Source organism: Urocitellus parryii, chromosome 3, assembly GCF_045843805.1.
Source record: "Urocitellus parryii isolate mUroPar1 chromosome 3, mUroPar1.hap1, whole genome shotgun sequence".
In the NCBI taxonomy this organism is placed as follows: Eukaryota; Metazoa; Chordata; class Mammalia; order Rodentia; family Sciuridae; genus Urocitellus; species Urocitellus parryii.
Window position 1 is genome coordinate 121046617 of NC_135533.1, and position 25556 is coordinate 121072172.

At 38.7% G+C, this 25556-nt stretch overlaps 1 protein-coding gene and 2 pseudogenes across 1 annotated transcript in view; 2 read left to right on the plus strand and 1 right to left on the minus strand.

Moving 5' to 3' along the window:
• The window catches only part of LOC113197387 (uncharacterized), a 519021-nt gene that overhangs the window by 101380 nt on the left and 392085 nt on the right, over window positions 1-25556 (plus strand). The gene's annotated exons all lie outside the window — the stretch shown is intronic.
• LOC144253596 (KH domain-containing RNA-binding protein QKI-like) overlaps window positions 1-25556 on the minus strand; it is a 194845-nt pseudogene that overhangs the window by 45781 nt on the left and 123508 nt on the right.
• Window positions 4556-6343, plus strand: LOC144253597 (carnosine N-methyltransferase-like; annotated as a pseudogene).

The window sequence follows — 25556 nt, forward strand, 5'->3', positions numbered from 1 at the left end:
CTTTGTAAATTCAATTTTTAATAATAATGCATTTTTTAGTCCTGTTGGTTGATAATTTATTGAAATATAATATATAATTTGTATTAAGACATAATTTGACCCAAAGTTTGGTTTGCTTAATTTTTTTTCTCAATGTTTGAAAATAGAAGGTATTTTCATCTTAAAAGTATTTATGTGTATATCTTTTACAACCTGAAAACTTGAAGAATCATCCAAACTGAAATGTTTTAGAATATTCAAGAAAATAAATAACTAATTTTAGTATCAATCTTTTAAATTTCATGAAGATTTTGTTAGGAATAATAATATATACTATTAGCATTGTCAAAACATTGAAAATTCCTTTCTATTGTGGCTCAGTGGTAGAGCACTTGTCTAGGATGTGTGAGGCACTAGGTTTGATTCTCAGCACCACATATAAATTATAGTTTGACAACTAAAAAAGAGAGAGAGAGAGAGAGAGAGAGAGAGAGAGAGAGAGAGAGAGAGAACTTAAAATGCAAGGCTGGATTGTAGCTCAGTGTTAGAGCACTTGCCTACCATGTGTGAGGCACTGGGTTTGATTCCCAGCACCACATATAAATTATAGTTTGACAACTAGAGAAAGAGAGAGAGAGAGAGAGAGAACTTAAAATGCAAGGCTGGGTTGTAGCTCAATGCCTACCTTGTGTGAGGCATTGGGTTTGATTCTCAGAACCACATATAAATAAATAATAAAAAGGTCAATCAACAACTTAAAAAATAAAGTATATATACATATATAAAATGCTCTCCAAGTCAGGTGGGATATATCACTGTTAACTTTGGATATTTCATGTTTTATATTTATATTATGATGTTCAAAATGCATATATAACATTTAATATTTGTCATATAAATATTAAATGTAACATTTAAAAGTTACTTTTATAAAAGGAAATCCTAAATCACTAACTTTTGTCCATATGTATTTAAACTTTTGAAATTGTTTGTCATATATTAAAATTTCCCTTCAAGCCCCCCCCCATAAAAAAAAGATAAAAATCCAAATACTGGAAGCAGAGATATAAAGCCTTAAAATGGACAAGATCCTCTCAAAGACACATTTTTTAAAAGGCATTGAACCCAGAAGGGCTTTACCATTGAGTCACATCAACAAGCTTTTTAATCGATTGATTGATAAGTTTTTCTTTTGAGACAGGGTCTTGCTAATTTGGTAATGCCCTCATTAAGTTACTAAGGCTGACTTTGAACTTGCAATCCTTCTGCCCCAACATTCTGAGCTGCTGGAATTACAAGCTCCAAGACACATCTTAATTAAGATGCCTAATATACAAAATAACAATAGAATTTTTAAAATGATAACAGAAAAATGGAGGTTATATTTAGAGGTAAATTAATTTGGTAAGTTAAATTTCAATTGATTTATTGACCCAGACCTTAAAAGCTAGCAGGGGTTGGAATTATATATAACAAACTCAGAAAGAAAAGATGTGCCAAGCAAGATTATAACTCTGGCCAAACTATCCTTCAGAACTGATGTTGAAACAGAATATTTCATGATAAGCAGAAATTAAAGTATTCAAACAACTAAGCCTGCACTACATGAAATAATTTAATGCAGAAGAAATAAAACTAAGTATTATATGAATGAATCTCAATAAAGAATAGTAAATTAAAGGAGAATCAAATCTGAATTAACCATTAGAAATAAATCAAAATGTCAGAAAATAAAGTTATCTCTCTGTAGTAACACTGAATGTAAATGTTCTAAACTCTCCAAACAAAAGGCATAGATAGGCAGATTAGATTTAAAATGAGGCCCAATAATGAGACTTACCTTACAGACAAAGATACCCTCATACTGAAGGTTAAGGGATAGAAAAAGGTACACCATGGAAATTAAAACTGCAAGCATGTGTAACTACTCAAATATAAAAGATCCTAGACTGCAAGTCAAAATTAATCAGAAAAGACAAATGTCACTTCATACTGGCTAAAGGAATCATCCAACAAGTTATGACAATAAATATTCATGCCCTTCAACATGGGACATCTGCATATAAAACAATCCATTCTCAATATGAAGAACCAAGTAGACCACACTACAGCAATACTGAGCAATTTCAACATACCTCTGTCCATTATTTAGGTTATTTAGTCATAAACTAAGAAAAGACTCTTCAGAAAAAAATACTATTTTTCAAATGGACCTTACTGACATCTATAGAATGTTTCATCCATCAAAAGTTGAATTTACTTTCTTCTCAGTGCCACAAGGAACTTTCTCTAAAATAGGTCATATTTTAAGGTGCAAAGCAAATATTAACAAATAAAAAAACAGAGATAATTCCTTGAATCCTATAAGATTGCAATGGATTAAAATTATAACTCAACCACAAGGCAAAACCAAACCAAACCATTTTAACACCAGGAGATTAAATAATTCGAAGAATAAATCAGGGGAGAAATTACTAGAAACAAAGGCTGAGAAATAAGAATACAGATATAAAGTATCAAAATCTCTGAAATAGTATGAAGGTACTTCTATGAGGAAAGGTTATAGCATTCAGTTCTTATATTAAAAGATTGAATGATTCCAGATAAATAAGATGATGCTATACCTCAAGGTCCTAGAGGGAAAAAATCAAACAAATTCCAAAATTTAGAAAAATCAGGAAATAATTAAGATCAGAGCCAGAAGTAATGAAATTGTAAATCTATAAAAGATCAATGAAATTTTGAGTCCTTTTAAAAGATAAACAAAATTGATAAACTCAGCCAAATTAACTGAAAGAAAGAGAAAGAAGAGCCAAATCAATAAAATTATAGATGAAAGACAAGATATCAACACAGAATATTCTGAAATTCAGAGGGATCTTTAGAAACTGTTTTGAAATCTTATACTTAAATAAACTAGAAAATCTAGACTATATTGACAAACGTTGAGACACACATGACTGACCCAAAATGAATCTGAGTACATAGAAAATTTGAACAGACAAAGATCAAGCAATATAATTGAAGCAGCAATTAAAGCCTTCTAACAAAGAAAACCTAGGACCAGGTGGATTCTCAGCTAAGTTCTATGAGACTTTTAAAGAAAGAACTAATGACATTTCTCCTCAAAATTTTCCATGAAATAGAAAAGAAAGGAACACTGTCAAATTCACTATAAGCCAGTGTCACCCTGAGAACAAAAACAGACAAAGACATATCAGACCAATATTACTTATGAAAATAGATGCAGAAATTCAAAATTAAAAAAAAAGATATGCCACATTTAAAATCACATTAGGAAGATAGTACAACATGATCAAGTGTGTTTTATCCCAGGAATTCAAGGGTGTTCAATATATGCAAATCAATAAATGCCATTCACCACATAAATAGTTTTAAGTAGAAGAATCATGTGATAATCCCAAGTGATGCAAGGAAACTATACAAAAAAGTCCAGCACCCATTCATGTTGAAAACAGTGGAGAAACACTAGTATTTAAAACACTAGGAATGGAAGGAACTTATTTCAATACTGTAAAGGTTATATATGACAAAGGTCTACATCATACTTATAGAGAAAAACTAAAAACATTTCCTCTAAAATCAATATCAAGTCAAGGGTATCCACTTCCATCACTACTATACACTATAGTCATTGAAACTCTAACCAGAACAACCAGGCAAAAGAAGGAAATGAAAGGATACAAATTAGGAAAAGAAGTCAAATTATCTCTGTTTGCTGTTGATAAGATCCTATATTTAGAAGTCCCAAAAAAACTCCACTAGAATACTTCTAAAGTTGATTTAAAAAATTCAACAAAGTAGCAGGATAAAAGATCAAAATACATAAATTAATTGCTTTCCTCTTCTCCAATAATGCATTTGCAGTAAAAGAAATCAGGAAAAGTATCTCATTCATAATAACCTCAAAAATACTTTGAAATAGAAGCTGGGGTTGCAGCTCAGTTGTGGAGCGCTTGCGTAGCATATGTGAGGCACTGGGTTCAATTGTCAGCACTACATACAAATAAGTAAATTGTATCTGTCTAAAATAAAAAAAAAATTTAAAAAATACTTGAAAATAAATCTTCTCCCATATACTCAACCAATTTATACTGCAGACCTGTCAATTTACATATATCTCTGATGTCCAGGTATAGACAGTGTCAGAGAATAGATGATTTGGTAAGATATTGATATGTTTTAAATGTATCCCTGATCCCCAAATTTCACACACTGGAAACTTAATCCCTAAACTCTGTTTCTAATATTTGGGAAGTAGGACCTTTGGCATATAATAAGGATTAGATAAGAACATGATAAAGAGGCTGCCCAAGATGGCATTGGTGACTTTGTAGGAAGAGGAAGTAAGACCCCTGCTAGCATGCTTACTTAGTCTTGAGATGTGATAATGAATTTACTCTATTGTGATGCTGTAAGAAGGCCCACACCAGACACAAGGGCCATGCTCTTGGACACCCCAGCTTCCAGAACCAGGAGACAAATAAGTTGTTTTTTTTTAATTACCTGGTCTCAGGCACTTTATTATAGAAAAATAAAACAAACTGAAACTAATATGGGTAATGTGTGTATGTGGATCATAAGTCTACCTCCAGATGAATTGATGTGCCATACCTTGGTATCTCCTGCTACACACTGCTGTAGGCAGCTATGGTTTGAATTGCTCCCAGCATTCACGTTCTGTCTGGTATTCCGTTACACTATAAAAAAGCAAACTAGACAGAAATTCAAGGCAAAGAAAAAATATATTCATTTGTACACAAGATCCAGGAGGAAATATAATTATAGGTACTGCATTATGAAAATTTTTCCCTTAAAATGTTTTATTATTTATACAACCTAACACAAGTAATGAAGCAGAATACAACAGTTACTAATATGGCATTATGTAAAAATGTGGATGTGTAACTGAAGTGATTCTGCAATCTGTATTTGGGGTAAAAATGGGAGTTCATAACCCACTTGAATCTAATGTATGAAATATGATATGTCAAGAGCTTTGTAATGTTTTGAACAACCAATAAAAAAAGAAGATACATTTAGAAGCAACATAAATTTATAAATTACAAACAATATTTTGACATCAATCTTCACATACTACAAAGATAACACTCAATATGAGTTTGACAAATCCTAAGTATGTTTTGCTTTACATTAATGCAAATTTGTTAATTATACCATGAAAATGTACATTTAAGCACTTTATTGTTAATTGATATACTTGAAAGCAACATCAATCACTCCTTGAAGACCACTGCAAGATAACAAGCTGCAGCTGAATACCTTCAGAGCCCAGTGTGTATGGAGCCCTGAGAGCAGTGGGGGCAGGGCAGGCAGCTTGTTGAGGACATGTGTGCCACGGGTGCCATCTGGAGGAAAACAGCCAGCCACAGCACTTTCAGTAGCTAGGAGCAGCAAGGCAGTAATGCTAGGGCCAAGAAGGCAATCCAGCAACACTGGTGCCTCCCACTGACCCCCTCTCAGCTGCACAAGGGCTGCAGGGGAGGCTTGGGTGACCTCAGTAAGAGTAAGAAAGTGGAAGTGCAGTTCTCTGCCTGGATTTTGAACTAATCAAAAAGAAATTTTGAATTTTTTCTAAAAGACAGACGGGATCCCCCTAAAGAAAATATCCTGGTACCTGTTGCTGGACTAGGAAAACTGGACTGGGAAATAGTTGTGCTAGGTGATGCTTGTCAAGATGCGAATTTTCCCTCCCCTCCCTCCCTTCCTTCCTTCCTTCCTTCCTTCCTTCCTTCCTTCCTTCCTTCCTTCCTTCCTTCCTTCCTTCCATCCTTCCTTCCTTCTCTTTTCTTCCAACCTTGTTATGAACAGCTATTCTAAAATTAATACACATAAACTTTATCTCTGGATCTCTCACTGGATCTATCAATTTAGCAATAATGAAAGATCAGTGAATCACATTCCACCCATCTTTGTCCCTGACATTGAACTCCACAGTCTTCTTCCTAGTTCTAAATTTTGTATGACAGCAGGAGATTTTCAGGAGATTTATCCTTAATGCAATAGGTGGCACTATACTGCTGCCTCTTTCTGCAAAAGGCACAGCTCACAATGTGATTGACTATGTTGATACGATATGGAAAACATTCAAGCCAGGTGGAATTTTGATACATCTTGGTCCTCTGCTGTACCACTTTGAAAATTTGGCAAAGAACTTTCCATAGAATTGAGCTATGAGTATATAAAAAATGTTGTTTCGCAATATAGATTCCAGATAGAGGTAGACAAAGAATCCCTATTGTCAACATACACTGTGAAGGATCTCTCTATGATAAAACACTACTATGAATGTGTCTTATTTGTGGTCCATAAGCCACAATAATGGTCGTAAGTTATATCACTAAGAAAAGTTTAATAAGAACAAATGCTGAGATAAACAACTCAAAATCAACTATCAGTGATGACAGGGCACATCTCAAATCAGTGCTGCCTTCTTATTCCTAACAACATTTAGAAATAGTATCTATTCACTTTAAAATATCTATTGTTTTGGTCATAAATACACTATGCTATGCAGATTTCTATTGCACAAAGTAAAAATAGAGGAAATAACCTTCACATATACTTTTTCATTGAAGTCCATAATTGTCTTTAGTTGAAAACAAATTAATTTACAGTGTCTTCATGAAGCTGTCACAAGTCTGCCATATTAATAATTGATAGTATTGAAGCCCATAATAATCTTCTTTCTATTGTTTTATGTGCATTTCATATGCTATTTTTAGAAGTTTAAGTATTGTTACATTCAACACAGGGAGTTGGTATTTTGTTTGCTTTCTTCCTGAACAATCTATATATAAAATATGTATTTATTCATTTTTTTTTTCCAAATTAGTAGACTGTTTTTTTCTGGTTGGGCTGAATTTAGAAAAGAATCAGATATTTCATTTTTATAAAATGTTAAACCTAATTGCATCACTAATCAGTAAAATATAATTGGGTAATTAAGTCTTTTATGCACGTTATATTGTACACTTTATGAAAGCATACTCATCATGGATCACTTTGAAATGTGTCCTCTGCTGTACCACTTTGAAAATTTGGCACAAAAGGATTTTTAAAAGTAGCTCTACAAGAGTGGAAAATAAAAATCTACCCATTTGAAATGTATGATTTTTTTTTGTTTTGTTTTTGGTACTGGCTATTGAACTCAGAAGCACTCAATCATTGAACCACAACCCCAGCCCTATTTTGTATTTTATTTAGAGATAGGGTCTCACTTAGTTGGTTAATGCCTCACATTGCTGAGCCTGGCTTTGAACTCACCATCCTCCTGCCCCAGACTCCCAAGCCCCTGGGATTTCTGACATAGGCCACCATGCCCAGCTGAAATGGATGATTTCAAACTAGAAATGAATACAGTTTGTCAGTGTGCTGTTTACAATAATGTATTTTTTTTTTGTTTTGGATTACCAGGATTATGAAAGGAAGCACTTTTTTTAGTTAATCATATACTGGTTAAAAAACTCTCAAAATGTTATTAATGTGGAAAATTTTAACTATGAAATTTAGGGATAAGTTATCACTCTCTCTTGGTGCGTCTTTAAACTGCAGAATTCATATAATTTCATATTAACACCAATTTTGTTCCTTAATAGATGGAGCTTAAACATTATATATACTGTTGTAAATTATTACCTCTAGCATATCTTAGAGGGAGTTTTTCTCTCCTCCTCCTCCTAGTTTTTTCCTCCTCCTCCTCCTAATTTTTTCCTCCTCCTCCTTCTCCTCCTCCTCCTCCTAGTTTTTTCCTCCTCCTCCTCATAGATTTTTCCTCCTCCTCCTCCTCCTCCTCTTCCTCCTAGATGTTCCTCCTCCTCCTCCTCCTCTTCTTCCTCCTCGAATAATGCTTTAACCTTTTCTTGGCGAAAAGAAAAAACTTTTATTGAATATTCTCACAGATAATTGTGATTGCTTTCAATTATCTCCTTGGCAATTTGGATTACAGGGACTTAATGTGCTGGTAACATAAATGTCATGGTTTTGATAAGAAAAGTTAATTGTGAATCTTTAGACCTGAGGGTAGATTCTGAAAACAGTGAGAGAGCATTTTTATATGTATTACTGTTTTTCAGGATAGGGTCCCAAGGAGCTAATTTGACTTATCAAGTTAGAGAAATCTGAAACCTGAGGTTTCTAAAAGCAAAATAAAATTATGAAGTTTGGTGTCCCTCAATACTTGGCAGGCATACATTTGGTAGTAATTCTCATCACCTATATGAATAAACTTGAAATTAATTGCAAAAGGGAAAAAACAAAATTACTCTTTCATAAAAAATTAAAATAAATATAAGAATTTAAATCATTAATTGAACAGCCAGGAATGCATGCTGTTTTTGAATAATTTAAAAAATGACTTTTATTTGCTCACTAGTGTTTTCACAACTTGTATCAAAACAAAAGATCTTTTTTCTCACAAAGGCAAAAACAGATTAAAACTCATGGATTGGTTTTGTTACCTAATTTTTTTTACTATCAGGTTTTATTCTTTAATAATGTGCCTATATTTCCAAATTATAGAATATATTTTAGTTAAATGTGATATCAATCAATAATAGAAGAGTCACTGAAGGATTTATTTAAATCTTTATTTCTTAAGTTTAGTCCTAGCTGCTAAACTATGTAAGCCTTAACAATTTTTTTTAAATTAGCTCTAATCATGAATGAATTATTTTCAAAATGATCGGGTATTGATTTAGGCATGGCAGGACCATTGTGTCCTGGTATTTTCTAGGCTGAGGCATAGGAAAGAAAGACGACCTGAGTAAAAGGACAGTCACAGGCAGACACGTGTTCAGTGGTCATGATCCCTCATTTGTATAGGTGGTAATTCCACACCTTGGCCCAAGCAAATAGGATAGTGGACATAACTTATTAAGAATGTGTTAATCATGTTTATACTTACTGCATAGGTAAGTTCCTCCTCCCAGAATCAGGATGTCACAGAAGCATCAAGTTTTTCTTTCTCTCTTCCTTCTCCTCCTCCTCCTCCTCCTCTTCTTCTTCTTCTTCTTCTTCTTCTTCTTCTTCTTCTTCTTCTTCTTCTTCTTCCTCTTCTTCATGTGTGTGTGTGTGTGTGTGTGTGTGTGAGAGAGAGAGAGAGAGAGAGAGAGAGAGAGATTCTGTTTTCAATCACTTGGAAATCAAAAAAGAATAATGTTTTAACCTTTTCTTGGAGAAAAGAAAAAAACTAGAGAAGATACATTCTCATCACAGAGTGGGACATCACAGAGAAGATACACACTCATCACAGTGAGACAACGAGAAGATACACACTCCTCAGAGTGGACAAGACAAAGAAGTTGGCTGTAGTTCTGTTTGTACACATCCTGGGAATGTCTCTAGAACTGGACAGGTCTCTGCAACATAAAGCCACCTAATAAGAACATAGGGACCCTCTTCCAGCCTATACACATAATAAAGCCATCACCACACTTGTGTGCATCTGAGAGTTTGCATATATGTATATGTGGGCATATTTATAATGCATGCACCCAGCTGTGCCTCCCAACCTGGCCTTCATGCCCTTCCCTGACCCCAGACAACCTAGACAAATCCTGCTACAAGGAGACCAAGTCATACATTTAGGATACCTGGGTAATTTTCTCTGGTTGACAACAATGTTCTCAGTTGTCCTGGCAATAGAGTCTCCTTGGGCCTCAACTATAACCACTGTGAAATTGGAAGACTTATATGGATTTTTAATTCTTCTTCAAATTAATTAATTCAATAACAGAAAGGGTCCATTAACTGAAAAGAGGCTCACAGCGTGGATCTCACTGAGTGAGAGAATTCTTGGAGTCCTGTCCGTTTTCCAGAGAAGTGTGGAAAATGGTATCAACCAACAGTTGTTTTTCTGTGTGATGGGAGAACACTTCCCCCAGAGAGAAGAAAGGGCACACTGGGAAGAGGGGAAAGTCCTCCACTATGCACTGCAAATGTGGGTGATGGAGTAAAATAGTTGCAGCAGAGGTGAAAATGAGGAGGAGGAAGAAGATGATGATGGTGATATACCCATGGTTGGACTGCTGTGCCAGAGCAATAGCTGTTCTGATGACATTGCTACTACTGCTATTAGAGCAGAGGAAAGCATCAGTCTTGATTTCTATGTATAATGTGAAGGCAGTAAATGGCCCCAAAATGTGTTACAAAATTTTTGAGGACCTGGACACTTTACAGAAGAGCTATAGTTTATTCTATAAGCTCCATTTTTCTATCAAAACACAAGGCTGAGAGATAGCTTTTCATACTAAGACTCAGTTACAGGAACTATACTAGTGTCCTTCTGGGCACAGGACAAATGCTGCCTCTCTGTGCTGTGCAGGACAGGGTGCAGCTGGCACAGTGAGGCAGTACTCCTGTCCACATTATTGCAGATGACAGAGGCTTTTGATGTCACCTAAAGGGAACCACAAGTCTTAGTTTCCTCCACCAACAGATAGCAGCAGAGGTACTACTACCAAGTCAGAGGATAGAGCTGCCCAAGAGAGACAAATAGGGAGGCCAGTGTGGTTCTTTATCAAACAAAATGGCATGTATGAAATGTATGTATGCATGAAATGATACAGCAATAATTCTAATGACACAGTGCCACATTCTAAAACTCAACAGGTGATCAAGGGTCGGGCACTGAACTGGAAGTCAGGAAAGTCGACCCTATGCCCTGGGTTACTGTAACCAGGGTCTGAGCGCAGACTCTCTTGTGTCTCTCCAGGACACTTAAGGAAGCCCAGAACATAGAAAAAGACTCATCTAAGAAAGGTGCCAGAGGAACCAGGCTCCAGGTATCAGACTGAGTAGATTTTGTAGGGCTGAAAATAACTCAAAAGACAAAGCTTTGGTCCAAGTACTTTAGAAGTGAGGTCAGTGTGAGAATGTAGGGCTCTCAGGACCTGTGTCCTTCCTCCACTATGACTGCATGGGTTTCCTGCCTAATCCTAGGGCACCATTGATCATGATCTATAAATTATTCCAGATATTGCCCCTCTATCTCAAGAACTTGCAGAGATGCCTTCCCACTCATCTCTGGCCTCTCCTTCCATGTCCAGTCACATCATCCCTTAAGGCTCTTGGATTATGTTTAATAACAGGTGGGTCCCTTCCCTGGATGGAGCATGCACAGACTACTTGAGGAGATTCTGCAGAGTGCTCTATAATCTTATTTGACTCAGGGACTCAGGTATGACCATGGGCCTGAACTTGCTTAAGTGAAAGGGTCCTCTTTGCTGGAAGGAGCCTTATCTATCCACCCTCCAGAGATCATCCATGTACAACTGTGAGGCCATGGGAATTTTAGTTTTGTTTTGTTTTGTTTTGTTTTTTTTTCTCAAGCAGCTCTGGCTTCTAGGACTAATAACAAGATTATGTAAATTATTTTGCAAAAATAAAAAGTAAGAATACATTATTTATGCCAGCTTATTGTGGAAAGGGGCTGTCATAGAAGAGAGAAAATATCATGCTGAATGACACTGCAAGGTATGGTAAGTCCACACATTCAGGTGGTTCTTTATCAAACAAATACCATGTATGAAATGATTTAGCAACAATTCTAATGACATAGTGCCACATTCTAGTGAAATGACCAGGATGGGACCAAACTTCATCTAGAGTCCCAGAGAGGAGAATGAGGCAGAAGGCATGGAGCAGTGGTCCACCTTCTGCTGTCATGTGTCCTGAATGATCTCAAAGGGATGAAGCTCAGACCTTGGCCAGGATCCTGAAAGGTCAATAGCCCTGCTGAGCTAGACTCAGGATATATCATTGCCCAAAGGAAAAAGAAAGATGGTCACAGGTCAAACTCTAGAAAGATACTGTCATGAGTGGCCTTGGGGTCCAAGGCTAAGTTCTTGCTGAGAGCAAATGGAAGAAGTTGTGGTTCTATCCCTCCTCTTTATTTTCATGCACTACTTCATTTCTGGTAGAATGTTAACCAATAACCCTCAGTGAGAAGAAAATTTTCAAAATAACAAAACACTTACTGACCAAAAGGACCTGAGAAAGACCTGGAGGAGAACAGCTGTGTTACATATTTCAAAACACAGAGTTTGGGACATCAATATTATTGCCTGGACTCCTCTCCTGCTCACCTTCTCACTCTCTGTGTAACTGATCTGCCTGTGTCCTATCCCTAGATTCAGCCCTCAAAGTACCCTGACCTGGGTCTGATTCAAACACTACGCTCAACCTAGACACAGTATAATTGGGGCTACTCAGAATGGATCCTTCATCCTGAGGCCATCTCTTCTCTCCCCTCTTATAGAATCTTTGGCTTCCCAAAAGCTCACACGGATGCCCTCAGTTTTAGTGCCCCTGGAACTGACAGCCATACTCCCCTGCTTTGGTGATGCACTGCACAAAGAATATACCCATTGGAACCAGCATATGCTATGTCAGATCTCTGCTCAAATGACATGCAAAGTGAGCAGCCTTCACAAATCCCAGAGAGATATTTTGGCACCAGCTAGAAGACCCTGTCTGTCAATAGCACATGTCAAGGATGATGCTGTTACTCTTAGTCATGGTACAGCAGTGGTACTCATCTCACACTGGCACACACAGATAGGAAGTGAGACCCAAACTCCTTCCTATCAGCTGTCCCTTTATTCCAGCACAAAAGAAGGAAGGAGACAAATCCATGAGCAAGATGGGCTAAGCTCACTCAGATCAGAGGAAAGACTGCCCTCTCCTCACAGCTCTCTAGCCAGGCTCTGCAGGGGTGGTGGGGATAGAGGAAGAATTTCTGGCTGGCAAGACCAACTGACCTGCTGCTTTCCAGCCCCCAAAATATTGAGGAGTGGGTGATGGTCAGAGTGGAAGTACAATCAGAGGGATTCTTATGTGTTACAGTCATGGTCCCTGGATTTCTGTAACATATGACTGTCCATTCATTGGTCCATTTCAGCAGGTGGAAGACACAAAAAATTCTTAAAGCATTGCTGATCATATTTCTAGTTCTTGGAGAGCTATGGGCATCCTTCCAGCACTAGGTTCTCACAGATAGTATTGACAAAGACAGAAGGCTAGAGAAGTGAGGACACTCATCACAGAGTGTGGACATCAGTTGGATTTAGTTCCTGTTGTTATTGAGGACCAGGATCAGGTATCTGCCACATAAAACCCACTAAGCAGAAGTTTGGAATGTTAGGATGCACCTTTCTTTGACTAGTTCACAGACTACGGCCATCCCTGCACCTGTGTACATCTGAGTTTGTGTATGTATCCAACATTCCCCATGAATTAAGTCATTTAAACACAACACCCCTCTGATCCTAGCATTTATCTTTTCACAGATGGGGAAGTTGAGGCTCAGAGAACAAGAGGAACTTACCTGAGTTCAGAGCTTGGGCCAACCCAGCAGCACATATCTGGTCTTCAAGCCCCAGAGTCCCTATTTTTATCAATAATCATGTGCCTTTTCATTACGCTTTCAAGTCCAAGATGCCAGTCTCTCCTCATAGTTCCAGAGGTTCTTGTTTGTAACATGCCATGGAAGGAGTAGAAGAAATATCCCCTTCCCTGTGTAAGGGAGGAAAGTGCACTTGGATAAAGAAAGAGAGGCTTCTGACAAGAGGGTCCAGAAGGCCTGAGCGAAGAAAAAGGAGACAGGTGGGGAAGCAGGGCATAGATGGCCAGAAAGGAGAGCTCCAAGGTGAGTCTCCTGGAAGGGCTCTTGATAGACTTTCTCTCTTTGGAAGAGTTAGATGGATATAGATATAGATATATATCCATGTATATATACATATACATAGATAGATATAGATAGATATAGATAGATGTGTGGCCTACAGATAGATAGATATAGATTAGTTGTCAATGAACCTTTATGTTATTTACTTATATGCAGTGCTGAGAATCAAACCCAGGGCCTCACACATACTAGGCAAGTGCTCTACCACTCCAGCCCCTTAAGCAAGGTCTCTTAATTTCTGAATAATAATTCCTTCAGCAGAACAAAGGGGGACATATTATGCCCAAGTATAAAGTTGGGTTATTGCAAATGTCTGCCTGAAGTGTCTTGTTTAAGATGCCTGTCAAAGAGGCTGCAATACAATAAGAGTTCAGAATTGGTAATTCTGCATAAACTAATGGTGCAATTTTAGTGTCATTTGTCTTGTGGGCAGCAATGGGCACTGTTAGACTCAGGCTGGGAACGCCTAGAAATTCTCCAGTACAGAGGGCCTCATTTTATTCATTGATTTCCTCTGAGGCTACTGCTACCAGGTGAACTGCACTTTCCATCCCTGACATCGTTGTGTGCTTTGTATTTTTTTTGCGGGGGGTAACCAAAGTTTGAATCTAGGGGCATCAGCCTTTTTGATATTTTATTTGGAGACAGGATCTCACTGAGATACTTATGGCCTAAGTTACTGACACGGGATTTTAACTCACAATCTTCTGCCTCAGCCTCCAAAACTGCTGGGGTTACAAGCATGCATCATTGCAACTGGCCTCATGTGGCCCTTCTTCTAAAATTAGAATATTACCAGCACAAAGCCACCAGGATCAGAGCTTATTCAAGAGCATAGAAAAACAAGCTGCTGAAGAGAAGAACAAATTTGCAGCCACTGCTCCTCCCTTCTCTAGCTGTAAGAACACAGGATGAAAAAGAGTATTGTCTAGGCCAGTCCCAGCTGGGCAACCTCAAGACATAGTGTTTGGAAACACCTCCCACCATGGACTGGCTTCACATTTACCTCTTGCTCCTTGTTTTCTCCATAGGCCAGAACTTCCTAAAGCAATATGGAGACCTTCTTGCTACTTCCCTCCAAACACAGATCCTAAGGTTAGGTCTTTCCCATTCTTTTGAACACTCAATGTCACTCACAAAATTGTATATTCCCAGGTCGTTTTGCCCTGCTTGTGCTGATCCAGTCCCCATTTGCTTTTGCCTAACTTGGGAGCCTCAGCCACAGTCACCTACATCCAGAGCAGTGAACACATCAACTACTTAATTTTGTGGTAAAGTAGAGGCCAGGAAAGAGGCCTCAGTAAGTAATGAATGTGAACAGTGATGGCAACCAGAGCAAGGGGGATGGGATCTCTGAGCATGTCACAGGCTCCAACTCTGGGGTTAACAACTACTTAACCACTGCTAACACTCAGGCTGAGGATAAGGCCAAGTACTTTGGTGGAAAGAAACATACTATTGTTGGCCAGGGAGGGTAAACCACAGGGACACAGGCAAAGGAAAAGTGAAGCCAAAACCTCTATACTTCCCCTCTTCCTCTTCAGGGTCTTGGAGTTACAGCCTCACATCCCTCTCAAGAACCCATGATTTTTCTCCTTGCAAACTCCATTATTCTACAACTCTGCTCCAAGGACATCACTAAGGAGAGGTAACTTGGGTCATTATTAGGGTCATTTTGACAACATAATGTTTTGGTTCTTCAATATCAGCCAGTGGGGAAAAGACTGTGAGAGACGAGATCAGCCCAGGGAAAAATTTGTTCTGGGGAAAATGGTTGGGCTGAGATGATCATGTATCCCAGAGGCCTATTAAGCCTTGGGATCCATCTGGATTTCTGTCTGTTGAAGGGACGTTGATGGAGGTTTCCTTGGGTGAAAATGAAAGTTGGCTGCTGTGAGTATGGCAGTGCCTGGTAACCACTGAGTGCAGCAGGATCCTGTCAAAACCGAGGATTGCAAACCAAGAAAGGATAATTAAGCTTAAGCTCAAAGCAAAGATAGATTCTATTCAGGTACAGAACAGATATTTGAAGGCCCAGCAACCAGCCAAGTGACTGCAGCTAAGCGCGCCTGCGGGGAACGCGGACCGGACCCACTAGGACAGGTCCGGCGGACGGCTGAGGGCTAAGCCCGTCCCCTCCCCCAGTGTCTGCAGGTAGGCGAGGCCGTGAACACCAGCAGAGCGGGCCCAAAGCCTGCTGAGGGGCGGATCCGGCCCCTCCCTCAGTGCCTGCAAGCTAGGTGAACCTGCAAGCCATGGGCGGGCGGGTCAGGCCCAGCAACCAGCCAAGTGACTGCAGCTACACGCGCCTGCGGGGAATGCGGACCGGACCCACTAGGACAGGTCCGGCGGACGGCTGAGGGCTAGGCCCGTCCCCTCCCCCAGTGTCTGCAGGTAGGCGGGACTGTGAACACCAGCAGAGAGGGCCCAAAGCCTGCTGAGGGGCGGAACCGGCCCCTCCCCCAGTGCCTGCAAGCTAGGCGAACCTGCAACCCATCGGGAGGTTAGGCCCAGCAACCTATGGAGTGACACAGGTGCCCCTGGCGCCTGCTGGGTATGTGGACCATTGACCGACCAGCAAAGCAGACCTAGGGCCTGCCAGCATGGTAGACGGATCACACTAATTGGAGGAGGATCACAGCCACTACCTGCCCTGCAAGGGTAATTTTTCAACTATACAAGAGCAATATAATTAAATAGAGAGGGAAAATATCAAAGACACAACAATTTCACCAAGCAGAAAGAAACGCCAGCAGTATGAAACGACAAGGAAAGAAAGGACCACAGGCAATGCAGGTCAACTCAACTTTAGAAGAGGTAATAGCTGCAACAGATGGAATGTCAGATAGAGAGCTCAGGACATACATGCTTCAGATGATCTGGAGTCTCAAGGAAGACATGAGACAGCAAAATCAGACAATGAAAGATCATATTGACAAACAAATCAAGGAAGTAAAAAATCAATTTCACAGGGAGATAGAGGTAAAAAAAACAAACAAATAGAAATACTAGAGATGCAGGAAACAATAAACCAACTTAAAAACTCAATTGAGAATACTACCAGCAGAGTGGATCACTTAGAAGATAGAACATCAGACAATGAAGACAGAGTATTTCAACTTGAAAAGAACATAGATAGTTCAGCAAGTATACTAAGAAACCATGAGCAGAACATTCAAGAGCTATGGGATAATATCAAAAGACCAAACTTAAGAGTCATTGGGATACAGGAAGGCACAGAGCTCCAAACCAAAGGATTAAGCAATCTATTCAGTGAAATAATACAAGAAAACTTCCCAGACTTGAAGAATGGGACAGAATCCCAAATCCTAGAAGCCTACAGGACGCCGAATGTGCAAAATCATAAGAGATCCACACCTAGACACATTATAATGAAGATGTCCAACATACAGAATAAGGAGAGAATTTTAAAAGCTACAAGGGAAAGGAAGCAGATTACATTTAGGGATAAACCAATCAGGATAACAGCTGATCTCTCAACACAGACTCTAAAAGCTAGAAGATCCTGGAATAACATATTTCAAACGCTTAAAGAAAATGGATTCCAACCAAGAATCGTGTATCCGGCGAAATTAAGCTTCAGGTTAGAAGATGAAATTAAAACCTTCCACGATAAACAAAAGTTAAAAGAATTCGCAGCTAGAAAACCATCTCTTCAAAAAATCCTTGGCAAAACACTACAGGAAGAGGAAATGGAAAATAACATTGATAACCAACAATGGGAGGTAGGACAGTAAAGGGGGGAAAGTAGTCAAAGAGGATAACAAATCAGGTTTAGTAACATCAATAAACAAATATGGATAGAAGAACAAACCATATCTCAATAATAACCCTAAATGTTAATGGCTTAAACTCACCAATTAAGAGACACAGGCTAGTAGAATGGATCACAAAACAAGACCCAACAATATGCTGTCTACAGGAGACGCATTTGATAGGAAAAGATGTACATAGACTGAAGGTGAAAGGTTGGGAAAAATCATATCACTCATATGGACCACGGAAACAAGCAGGAGTGTCCATACTCATATCTAATAAAATAGATTTCAAGCCAAAGCTAATCAAAAGGGATAAAGAAGGACACTTCATACTGCTCAAGGGAACCATACACCAACAAGACATAACAATCATAAATATATATGCCCCAAATAATGGTGCAGCCGTGTTCATCAAGCAAACTCTTCTCAAGTTCAAGAGTCTAATAGACCACCATACAATAATCATGGGAGACTTCAACACACCTCTCTCACCACTGGACAGATCTTCCAAAGAAAAGTTAAATAAGGAAACTATAGAACTCAATAACACAATTAACAACCTAGACTTAATTGACATATATAGACTATACCACCCAACATCAAGTTGCTACACTTTTTTCTCAGCAGCACATGGAACCTTCTCAAAAATATACCATATACTATGTCACAGGGCAACTCTTAGACAATACAAAGAGGTAGAGATAATACCATGCATCTTGTCTGATCATAATGGAATGAAACTGAAAATCAATGATAAAAGAAGAAAGGAAAAATCAAGCATCACCTGGAGAATGAACAATAGGTTGCTGAGTGATCAATGGGTTTTAGAAGACATCAAGGAGGAAATTAAAAAATTCCTAGAGTTAAATGAAAACACAGACACAACATATTGGAATCTATGGGACACATTGAAAGCAGTTCTAAGAGGAAAATTCATTGCTTGGAGTTCATTCCTCAAAAAAAGAAAAAAACAACAAATAAATGATCTCATACTTCATCTCAAAATCCTAGAAAAAGAAGAGCAAAACAACAGCAAAAGAAGTAGAAGGCAAGAAATAATTAAAATCAGAGCTGAAATTAATGAAATTGAAACAAAAGAAACAATTGAAAAAATTGACAAAACTAAAAGCTGGTTCTTTGAAAAAATAAATAAAATTGACAGACCCTTAGCCATGCTAACGAAGAGAAGAAGAGAGAGAACCCAAATTACTAGCATACGGGATGAAAAAGGCAATATCACAACAGACACTTCAGAAATACAGAAGATAATAAGAAAGTACTTTGAATCCTTATACTCCAATAAAATAGAAGATAGTGAAGGCATAGATAAATTCCTTGAGTCTTATGATCTGCCCAGATTGAGCCAGGAGGATATAGACAACCTAAACAGACCAATAACAATAGAGGAAATAGAAGAAACCATCAAAAGACTACCAACTAAGAAAAGCCCAGGACCGGATGGGTATACAGCAGAGTTTTACAAAACCTTTAAAGAGGAACTAACACCAATACTTTTCAAGCTATTTCAGGAAATAGAAAAAGAGGGAGAACTTCCAAATTCATTCTACGAGGCCAACATCACCCTGATTCCGAAACCAGACAAAGACACTTCAAAGAAAGAAAACTACAGACCAATATCTCTAATGAACCTAGATGCAAAAATCCTCAATAAAATTCTGGCGAATCGAATTCAAATACATATCAAAAAAATTATACACCATGATCAAGTAGGATTCATCCCTGGTATGCAAGGTTGGTTCAATATACGGAAATCAATAAATGTTATCCACCACATCAATAGACTTAAAAACAAGAACCATATGATCATCTCGATAGATGCAGAAAAAGCTTTCAACAAAGTACAGCATCCCTTTATGTTCAAAACTCTAGAAAAATTAGGGATAACTGGATCATACCTCAACATTGTAAAAGCAATCTATGATAAGCCACAGGCCAGCATCATTCTGAATGGAGAAAAATTGAAGGCATTCCCTCTAAGATCTGGTACAAGACAGGGATGCCCTCTCTCACCACTTCTGTTCAACATAGTCCTCGAAACACTGGCCAGAGCAATTAGGCAGACGAAAGAAATTAAAGGCATAAAAATAGGAAAAGAAGAACTTAAATTATCACTATTTGCAGATGATATGATTCTATACCTAGCAGACCCAAAAGGGTCTACAAAGAAGCTATTAGAGCTAATAAATGAATTCAGCAAAGTGGCAGGATATAAGATCAACACGCATAAATCAAAGGCATTCCTGTATATCAGCGACAAATCCTCTGAAACGGAAATGAGGACAACTACTCCATTCACAATATCCCCCCAAAAAATAAAATACTTGGGAATCAACCTAACAAAAGAGGTGAAAGATTTATACAATGAAAATTACAGAACCCTAAAGAAAGACATAGAAGAAGACCTTAGAAGATGGAAAAATATACCCTGCTCATGGATAGGCAGAACTAACATCATCAAAATGGCGATATTACCAAAAGTCCTATATAAGTTCAATGCAATGCCAATCAAAATCCCAACAGCATATCTTGCAGAAATCGATAAAAGAATCATGAAATTCATATGGAATAATAAAAGACCCAGAATAGCAAAAACAATACTAAGCAGGAAGTGTGAATCAGGCGGTATAGCGATACCAGACTTCAAACTATACTACAGAGCAATAGTAACAAAAACAGCATGGTACTGGTACCAAAACAGGCGGGTGGACCAATGGTACAGAATAGAGGACACAGTAACCAATCCACAAAACTACAACTATCTTATTTTTGATAAAGGGGCTAAAAGCATGCAATGGAGGAAGGATAGCATCTTCAACAAATGGTGCTGGGAAAACTGGAAATCCATTTGCACCAAAATGAATCTGAATCCCTATCTCTCACCGTGCACAAAAGTTAACTCAAAATGGATCAAGGAGCTTGATATTAAATCAGAGACATGGCATCTGATAGAAGAAAAATTTGGTTATGATCTACACGCTGTGGGATCGGGCTCCAAATTCCTCAATAGGACACCCATAGCGCTAGAGTTAACAAATAGAATCAACAAATGGGACTTACTCAAACTAAAAAGTTTTTTCTCAGCAAAAGAAACAATAAGAGAGATAAACAGGGAGCCTACATCCTGGGAACAAATCTTTACTCCACACACTTCAGATAGAGCCCTAATAACCAGAATATACAAAGAACTCAAAAAATTAGACAATAAGATAACAAATAACCCAATCAATAATTGGGCCAAGGACCTGAACAGGCACTTCTCAGATTAGGACATACAATCAATCAACAAGTACATGAAAAAATGCTCACCATCGCTAGCAGTCAGAGAAATGCAAATCAAAACTACCCTAAGATACCATCTCACTCCAGTAAGACTGGCAGCCATTAGGAAGTCAAACAACAATAAGTGCTGGAGAGGATGCGGGGAAAAGGGCACTCTTGTTCATTGCTGGTGGGACTGCAAATTGGTGCAGCCAATTTGGAAAGCAGTATGGAGATTTCTTGGAAAGCTGGGAATGGAACCACCATTCGACCCAGCTATTCCCCTTCTCGGTCTATTCCCTAAAGCCTTAACAAGAGCATGCTACAGGGACACTGCTACATCGATGTTCATAGCAGCTCAATTCATGATAGCAAGACTGTGGAACCAGCCTAGATGCCCTTCAATAGATGAATGGATAAAAAAAATGTGGCATTTATATACTATGGAGTATTATTCTGCATTAAAAAAATGACAAAATCATAGAATTTGGAGGGAAATGGATGGCATTAGAGCAGATTATGCTAAGTGAAGCTAGTCAATCTTTAAAAAACAAATACCAAATGACTCCTTTGATATAAGGGGAGTAAACAAGGACAGGGTAGGGACGAAAAGCTTGAGAAGAAGATTTACATTAAACAGGGATGAGAGGTGGGAGGGAAAGGGAGTGAGAAGGGAAATTGCATGGAAATGGAAGGCGATCCTCAGGGTTATACAAAATGTCATATAAGAGGAAAGGAGGGGTAAGACAAGATAATACAAATGGAAGAAATGATTTATAGTAGAAGGGGTAGAGAGAGAAAAGGGGAGGGGAGGGGAGGGGAGGGGAGGGGGGATAGTAGAGAATAGGACAGACAGCAGAATACATCAGACACTAGAAAGGCAATATGTCAATCAATGGAAGGGAAACTGATGTGATACAGCAATTTGTATACGGGGTAAAAGGGGGAGTTCATAATCCACGTGAATCAAACCGTGTAATATGATGTATTAAGAACTATGTAATGTTATGAACAACCAATAAAAAAAAAGAAAAAAGAAAATCAAAAAAAAAAAAAGAACAGATATTTGCATATTAGGAAATATAGTTTCAGGTAGAAACCAAGCAAGATTTTTGTCAAGGTAACAGGTGAAGGGACTTGTTTAAAAAAAAAAAAAAAAAAAAAAAAAAAAAAAAAAAAAAAAAAAAAAACCTTTCACTGATCATTGCATTAACCAAGTTGTTTTGGAAGAATTTGGATTGGTTATGAGGTCTGTCCATACATGAAGCTACACATGTTGGGTTGTTAGGGGGATATCACAGGGGGGATTATAGCAAGCTGTAAAGCTGTTAAGAAAGCACATTGGCACAAGTCTCAGCAACAGAATCTGTTACAGTTGGTGAGCACATTTTTTTCCAAAAAAAAATATTTTTAAAGGTTTGTTTTATTTAACACATTTATTTTTATTTATTTATTTTTATGTGGTGCTGAGGATCTAACCCAGGGCTTCATGCATGCTAGATGAGATCTATATACTGCTGAGCCACAACTCCAGCCCCTCCAAAATATTTTATATCCAGACACTCAATCAAGGGTCTTTTGACTATAAATAAGGGTTAGCCTGTCAAACTTTGACCTCTGAGCCTTACACAGTCTTTTCTCTCTCTTGACCAGAGTGCAGTCATTTTAATTTTTTCAGGATCCATCAGGAAACAGTTGGCCCTCAAAAAAACAGGGCAGGTGACTTGATCCCAGTGGTGAGTACAGAGCAATGTCCAGAAGAGTGTGCATGTCAGCAAGGTTGTGGGCAGGACCACAGGGAGCACAGTTTGGCCTCTCCTGCTGTTATAGATTCTAGAATACTATTTCACCATATCGGGAACCATGTCCTAGTACATATAATTAGTCAACACACATTGTTCTCCACGTTTTTTCCCATAAAATTTTGTGTGTATGGATTTGTGTGTGAGTGTGTGAGCATACACACATCCTCATGTGTATGTGAGGAGTTACCAAAGAGGGGGACCTCAACTCATGATGAGTGGGGATCTCAAAAAATATTGCTGAAATGAGTTGAAGAAAGCGCCAGCTAAAGGTATAGAGAATGATTTAGGAAAGTGAAAAATAAACATTCAAGGGAGAGTAGGGGCCATCTGGAGAGTAATAAACAAAACTTTCAGAATTCTCAAACTCTTCTTTTAAAGGAAACTTAATGAGAGGTAGGTATGGGAAGGGATGTGGGGATGACATCAATCTGTTGATCACAAGACAATTTAATGGTGGTTGGGAAGTTCTTGGGATCATTAGGCTAATGTGGTCTCTGATATCTGAATAGTAGATAATATTGTAAAGTCCCACATATTTGAGGTTCCCGGAAAAGTACCTTCTATCTTAGAATTTGTATCTTCCTCCAGTGCAGCTACTCTAAAAATAGATGTATTTTGGGGTGGAAATAACAGTGCATGGAGAAATCTTTAAAAGTGGGTTTATTTTCAGTAACTTTAAAATTGTGAGTGAAGATTTGTAGATTTACCAGAAATTTGAGAGTGGGAGCCCTGGGAGAACCATCTTGGTAAGTGGCAGGCCTAAGAGACAGAACTAGCTTGGGAGTGAAAGGATGAAGAGAAGCACAAGCCTTTCAATCAATAAATTGTATTTTCTTGCCTGTCATTTGGTTTTCTTTCTACCTATCATTTATTTATTATTTATCCACACGTAAGTGTTTTTAATGACAATGACATTATTCTGATACCAAGACATACCGAATTGGCACAGTCTAACATCCTGCTTATGCCAAATCTTTGTCTTCCTCAGAAACATGGTTTCAGAAAGACCAGGGTTGGCATCTGGACAGCTATGACCCATCAATCCTTGGCTTCACAAGAGGTTCTGCATTCCTCCAATGAGAAATATTAGACTTCTTCCAGCACATGGCTTTCCACCTAGAAGTGAGAGCCCAACCCTTGCAAATGCTGTAAGGATTGTTCTGCATGGCCCACAAGATGGCTAACTTTACATACAGCAGTATCCCTGAATGAGGTTTTATTAACAGGGTGATGATCAAGACAATGGGAACATTAATTCCCAGGTATATAGGGAAATCCAGAGATGTTACAGAGGAAATACACTAGAGTCAAAGGGTGAATGAGAAAACATGAAGCACTTTCCAAAAAATGGGCATGCTATTCACATCAGGTGCTAGGATAGAGGGCATGGAGCAGAAACCTCTTACTTGCCAGGTATTTCCCATCATAGAAACCAGGGGCCTCACACTCTAAAACCCTAGATTTCAAGAAAAAAGATTCTAGAATTTAAAAGCTAACCAAAAGAAGCTGTTGAGGAAGTCTGCTGCTTTCTGGCTACTGCTATGGCTACCCAGCTCCACCATGAATATAGAGGACCCAATAGTGAATGGTCACATAGCTCCCATCTTCTGCCACCATTGCATCTTAAGAAGCAAGGAGGGCACAGAGGCAGAAGCAGCAGCAGGTGAGTTGTTGGTGGTGGGGGGATATAATCATTGGAAAAACCGTGAGGCAAAAGGGAATTCTAATTGGGTCCCTTTCTATGTGTGTTGCAGTGAGGATGGATACAGAATTTCAGGCGTATGAGCTCTTCCTTTGAGAGATCTGGGAGATGTGCTTGAGAAAAGGACAGTCTTCTTATATCTCTTTAACACAACCTGGAACAAGTTTGGGGCATCTTCTCTTCTTTTCCCTGAGAATTTGATGTTCAGACAAGGGGGAAGTTTTATGAGCCTAGGATAGTAATACCTAGAGAAGAGATTATACTGCTACCAAGACATACCCCAAATTCATTTTTTCCCCTCCCATTGCTTCAGTGTTGTACACAATATAGTCCAAGTGCAAGGAACTTGACTTCCCTAAGGAATTCCCAGTGACCATCTCTGGAATTAGAGAAGGAAGGGCATCTCCTCCCCATAGAAACCTGAGAACAGGGAAGGAGCTTCTGATAAATGCCAGCAGGACAAGTCCCACCTCTCCAGTGGGAAGGATGTGCTCAATTCAGGTGTGACCCAGACTGTGAAGGCCATGGCTTCCTGTGAGCCTCATGTTATCACTCCACCAAAAATATCTCCTACAGGGTTTGAACAAAGCTCCCACATTTTCAGCACTTTCTTCCACAGTGGCTAAGGACAAATTGTCAGGGAGTAGATTTTTAAAAAGGAAACAGAAACTTCCTCTAGCTCCACCATGCCTTCATTAATACTAATATCTCATGGGAATGGGGACACCCATGAGAGAAAATCATGCTCTGCTCAAAAAAGCATTGAAAAATCACACTTAGGTTATAGTAGCTACAAGTTCCTTATCCAACTAATGAGAAATTAAGTCAGGTAGACTATTTGTATGGGGAAATTCTTTACTCCTAAATAATCCTTCAAGTTTTCCTTCAGGTTAAACATCAAAAACAGGCCACTTTAGTTGATTAAAATCTGGAGTATTTCTGCTGGTAGATTCTGAGCAGCCAAAGGGCACAGATCAGTCTACCCTCCAAGGCCCTGAGCCACTCAGGGTTTGACTAGGGTAGTGCCCCCATGAGCAGTTGGATGAGCGAATGGGCAGCAGAAAACTGGCTGAGTATTCACTATATATATATATAACCTTGCTGAGCCCACATTTATTTCCTTGCTTAGTCAAAGTGATTATTGTCAGTCTATAGAGTAACATGAACTCTCATCTGCCTCTGGTTAATGCTCTGATCATGAGGCTTCTTTTGTTTCATGACATTATCCCTGATTGGAGTGACACCTAACCACCTGCCCTCAAGAGCTCAGCTGTGTGCAATCT